We start from the raw sequence: 6,186 nt of genomic DNA on the forward strand, positions 1-6,186 counted from the left end.
GGGGGGGGGGGGCGACAGACTGACAGAGTCACTGCGTCGCTAGCGTGACTAAGACACCTTGACTTTTTTTGCAAATGTTACAAACCCTAACTCAGAAAAACAAGGAGCAGAAGTTATTCTCCATATAACGCAGAAAGCCGCGATATTATCAAAGCTGCTCCATGAGGCTTTTTAACTATCAATATGTATCATCATCAATATTTATAGCATGCCTGTGCAGCTGTGCAAAAAGGAAGTGTAAATTTACTTCTGCTGGTGCAGATATTGTTTTCCAAAGCTTGCTTCATCTGAGTCAGCACCTTTTACATATTCATAACCATTTTAACTGAGTGGGCCTGTCTTTAATGAGCCATAAAATATATTACTAATACATAAGGAATGTAAAGTTCAAGTTCAACTTTATGTTCCTTCATTTATCTATAAATCAACAGCATGTCCTTGCTGAGGCAGAAAAGGCTACTTCAAATGCTTCCACTTCTGCTTACTATGATGAGACTTTTCACAGTTTACCACCCAACCAGAGCACAACACTGTCACGTCCTCTCCGGAGAAATGGATTCCTCCCCAGTCGTCTTAGATAAACCGTAACAGGGATCAGTGGCTACAGCCAGATCTGCTGGAATGAACTCCACGAGGAAGCTTCATTTTATCACCCTGACTTTTCCTCGTCGGGGTTAGCTTCTGAGGAGAGAGCCCAGAGGCAAAGAAAGTGCTGCACAGTAAAGAAGAACAGCCCCTTTAATAAATAATTGATCAGGACATTTTCAGCCCCTCTATTCAATAATTGATCGGGGCATCGTCCATATTAAAAAATGCAGAGGGCAAATTAGGTTTGTTGGAGATGTTAAATCTATTACGGACTATCGTGAGACACAGTACATTTTTCAGAATGCTAACAGAAAATCTTCACCGTTACACTAAAGCAAATGTTACAAAAGCTGTCGAATACCAGGCATACACATACAAGACTAATCTATAAGCATATAAACTGCTGTTTAATTTATTGGCTTCCTAATGAATGAGCAGCCGCTTGTAACCGTGGTAACGATGCTCACTGTTGCGCTATAAAATGTCCACACTCTCCTCCGAGGTCTGGCATCAGCGATCATTTTGGTGCCAAAAATAGATCACAAATACTCTCTCTCTGTCTCACACCCACACACACACACGCACACAAACACACACACACACACACTGTGCTATACTGGTTTAACTACAGGTACACACATAGCATTTCTGCAGAGCAAGTCTGCTGTGTTACAGCCAGAAGAGAGGAAGTGCAGTAAAGTGTGCATTAACCTACATTCAATGCACAAGTCCAGCAGCACAGCCTTGAGTTACTCTGTGCCACTCAGTGTGTGTGTGTGTGTGTGTGTGTGTGTGTGGTGCGTGTGCGTGTGCGTGTGCATGTGCGTGTGTGTGTGTGTGTACTCATAACATTGTGAGGACAGAAATCTTTTAATACAGTCATATAATGGGGACTAAGCTCCCATGAGCGGGCAAAAATTTGGTCCCCACAAGGTTAACTATTGATTTTAGGGTTAATACTTGCTTTTAGGGTCAAGGTTGGAATTAAGATTAGCTTCCATCTCCTCTTTAAAAGAGCATTCCACCCATTCAGCATTGAACTTCCACAACATTATCGGATTAAAAAAAGGATCAAGATTGATGTTACAGAACCAATATCATCTTTTTTTTCCAGGCATACTTCTTTCTTCTCAAAACATGGCACTTACATTACCCACAATGCAACTCAACTGCTGCCAAAACTGCAGAAGATTCAGGTAGCGTCTAATGTAGCCTTGAGCCGCTAGCCTCAAGCAAAGATGAGGAGCAGAGGACTGGTAACATCGCTTCTTTTAACTCCACACCCCTAGATTTTTTCATTTTCAATCCAGTCCTTAAATCACAAATTCAGATTTTTCAGCTCCCTCTTTTTTACTTTACTTTTTGTTATTTTACTTTACTTTAAGTCTCTCAAAGGCTACATTGCAAAAATCCTTGTTGCTGCTGGACAAAAGCGTCTTTTAATTTAATAAACACAAATGATTGAATTCTTTGAGAGCTCCATTTAAAAAACAGCCTTTTCTACCAAATCTAGCAGTATAACCATTTGCAATAAATTATGAATTCCTTGACATTAGTTTCTGAAAGACAGCTGAACTGAATTTTAACTTCTTTCCTCCTTATTATATGTCAATGTATTTAGTTTTCTTGAATAAAGAAGTGATCATTTTCATCGAGGCAGCTGGAGCCTGGACAACAAATACTGACATGTTAAAATGTAAGCATGTTCTGCAATGAAGAAGATGCTGAAATGTCAATAAATAAGTACAATACTGAAATAGGACTGGGTTAAATATTTACCCCAGTCCTAATTCAACCTTTATTTAACCAGCTGAAGAGCATAATTGAAATTAAAACTAATGCTTTAAAGGTTCTCAAGGGCTCCCGGTAATTTATATTATATAAAATGCGTTCATAGGTACTGAATTACATTTTAGCATATGTTTCTGTGTGTGTTGCTGGATCTGAGGTAACAGGCGAGTGAGGCTGACCTGTCATGGTTTGGCAAACTTGAGGTTAGTCTATCGCAGCCAGTCGGCACAGTTCTGCACTTGCTCTAAATTACCTCAATAACAGCATCTCTGAGAGATGAAAGCACCTACTTTTGCTGATAAAACTTTTCTTGTAATGTGGCCTGAAGTGCTGAATTCGATTTCAAAGGACATCTTAGATTAGATTAGATTGGATTAGATTAGATTAGATTATTAAAAGACACTCCACGTTACACTGACAAACTCAGTCAATCAGCAGTGTTTTCAGCTTGTGGTCGTTTAAAGCCGATAGTGATGACTTGAGGTTACCTGATTTTTTTCTAATCATGAATCGTGAAGCACCAGTCACTTGGCAATTATTTAAACAGCTTCTGATGTTTCTGTTGTCAGACTACTGGTCGGAAACTCACTTTCTAAGCACGAGCTGTTTTACAACTCTCATGCTACCCAAAAATACTATGATGGTCCTAAGTGATGTATTGAAACAATGTCATTCTGGGTTGATCTCAAATGCATACCGTACAAGCCAGACGTATTATCGATCAGGCAAATATTCAATACTTCAGTGCAGTTTCACTGTAAATGCAGTGAGTTACAGATCCACATAAAAGCTTCATAAACCGAAATAAAACACATCCCAGATCACAACAAAAAGGCGACAGGCTGATAGTAACATGTTTGTCAAAATGTTTTGTCTCAGCAGACAAGAAAACAAGTGAGACAAAATGTTTACTGTCAACATTAAATTACGCAACATGACAGGAACTGACAATTCTGGCAAGGGAAACGAAATCTAACTTCTGTGTTTACAGTTGAATTAATGAATGAGTTGAATTTTAAAGCCACCAGTGAATGTAAACGTTACCATATCTAGAGATAATGAATAAAGAACTAAATGCCATTGTGGAAAGGGGGCGCGTAGTATGATCTTCGTCTTGATTGTTTATCATCTTTCCTCATGATTGATGGCACAATTGTGTCTCAAGTCACTGAATCTGGTGTGTGTTTCCGGTCCTAGTTGGCATGAACCAGCCTTGCTGCCACCCCAACTGTGCTGTGTTGACAGCAGTCATGACTCATGTTACTATACCAGAATCAATCTACATCATCTAAAGTCTTATAGTCAGCCGCACACACCCACTGGCCATCTGGGTTTCTCTACTTCTCGCTACCACACACTTGGTGATGCCACAAAATTTAAGTTAGGTTTGATTAAGATCTTTAATGCTTATTTGTTTTGTATTTTTAGTCCATCCATTCATCCATCGTCAACTGCTTATCCTGCGTACAGGGTCGCGTGGGGCTGGAGTCAATCCCAGCTGCCCTTGGGGCGAAAGGCGGGGTAAACCCTGGACAGGTCGCCAAACCATCGCAGGGCTGTATTTTTAGCCCTCCTTATTTATTTATTTTGCTTTACTAAACATTTTTTTGTGCAAATAAATGCTAAAACAATTTGTGAGTGCATCAGTTGATATGACAATATATTCTTAGGCAGTGAAATAATCACCTGATAGAGGCCAACAATATAGTTGTGAACCCCAATTCCACTGTGAGGTTTAAGTCTATAAAACACCCTGAGAATCATTTGAAACCACTGGGCAATGGTTTGTATGCAGCTGACTCGCCATTTCTCAACAAACAAATCTCACCAACAACTACTAAAACAAGGCATCAAAGGAAATGTGCATGTTTCACCAACTTCATGGCCCGCTCATGTCACCTGAAATATATTAAGAAACGAGGTTCTAGTGCATAGAAACTGATTTTGGTAGCAAAGCAAAATCAAAGATTTCATTTGGTTAAGGCTGATCTAAAATCATAGGGGTTTACATACTCTGATTTGACCCAAACTGATTTATTTCTGAGGCTTTCCACATCACAATGACAAATTAACCAGGAGGAAGATGTTAGCCTCTTTTGAAAATAACAATCTGAGCTGAATGACACTTATCAAGGCAATCCTCAATCAATGATCCCATTTAAGGATGAAATATCAAAAGAAAACTATCAATCTTCATGACAAATTGCAAATCTGATGCAAAAAGTTTACAAAAGCACACACATTCAAACGCCTTAAATACTATGTGCTGGACCGAAATATATTAGACACTCTAGATAATGATCCTATGAACATTTATTAGTATATATGACATGTCGGGACAGGGAAACTGAACATCAGTCCATATTTTGGAAATGACAACATAAATAACTTTGCTTTGTTTCACTGTCTAGAACAGCTGACCGAAAAGGTTCAGAAACTTGAGATCAAATCCCAGCAGAAAAAAATGAAGATAAATCTGGCGACAAAAGAAAGTGTAGAGACACATGACGGACATTTTAAACAGCTTCCTGTCAGGGACACAAAGGGAGCAATTAAATTTTGGTGCTGTATACAGATCCTACATCATTTCTCGCACATTAATGGTCCAATCTTTGATGTACCACACAGAAATCTTAAAAAGCCACCAGGGCAAAGGAGAACATATTCTAACATCTTGGGGAAAATGAAATATTTTGATCAAGGCTTATATGCTAACATACAAAAAGACATAAGTCCAAGCTTACCCCCCAAAAAAGCAATTAGAGGAGAAGCAGAAATGTTAAATCACATATTGTTTGGTCATCAATCAAGAGAGCACACAGATTTGTCATTTCGAGGAAGAGGATGCAAAAGATGTTTTTGAGAAAGGGGATGTTAGAGAGATCCAACACTTGTACACATCGGAGCAGATAAAAGGCAACCCTGTCTCCTAGAAAGTACATTTATACACTACTAATTTCATTTTTCCAAATATATTTTGATGAAACTGAAATCAGTGGTAAGGTTTTTTCTTAGGTTAGTGGTTAGGGAGAGGGAGGACTGGGGGACCGGGCAGGGTTCACAGCCAGAGTCGTTAAGGTTAAGGAAAGATTGTGGTTTCATTTAACTTACAATAAAGGAAACACCAAATGTTTAACCCAGACCACCTTTGCATAATCTTGTAGCAAATTACAATGTTTACATTTTACCAATATGTGCAACATTTTAACTTAAATTTCCCCAAAAGTTTGCTGTTTAAATTGAGTATATAAATGTAATTTCTAAAAGATAGGGTTGTGGAGCGAGAGACCCTTGAACCAAAAGCTGCGTGCAAAATGACTTAAAGGTAAATGGTGAAAAAAATATAGAGAGAGAGGAGGTAGGTAAGAGATGCAGGTACACATCTTATGGTTTAACTTTAGAGCCACTCTGCAGGATAATGAGTCTGTCTGTCTTGGTATATACAACAGTTCTAACATAACAAGAATTACCTTTCCAAGAAACACTTTTTTTCACATGGTAATAGCACAAAACTTTAATTATCAGCTTCAGTTCACAAATACCATTGCTACTGTCCACCAGAAATACTTAGGCATATATGTTAATATGATAAAAGCCAAATCTGTCCCATTTAAAATCTAAAATCATGACAGTGCAAACACTGAAACACACACAGCACGAGAACTAGCAATTCTGCATTTGTGGTTTTTAATATTTAACTCAGAGCAGTGCCACAGCTAGCTGCTCTTAACTGGACTGAGATAAGTCACACACGTGTGTGTGTGTGTGTGTGTGTGTGTGTTTGTGTGTGTGTGTGCTTTAAATATA

The sequence above is a fragment of the Micropterus dolomieu genome, linkage group LG10, assembly GCF_021292245.1.
Source record: "Micropterus dolomieu isolate WLL.071019.BEF.003 ecotype Adirondacks linkage group LG10, ASM2129224v1, whole genome shotgun sequence".
NCBI lineage: Eukaryota > Metazoa > Chordata > Actinopteri > Centrarchiformes > Centrarchidae > Micropterus > Micropterus dolomieu.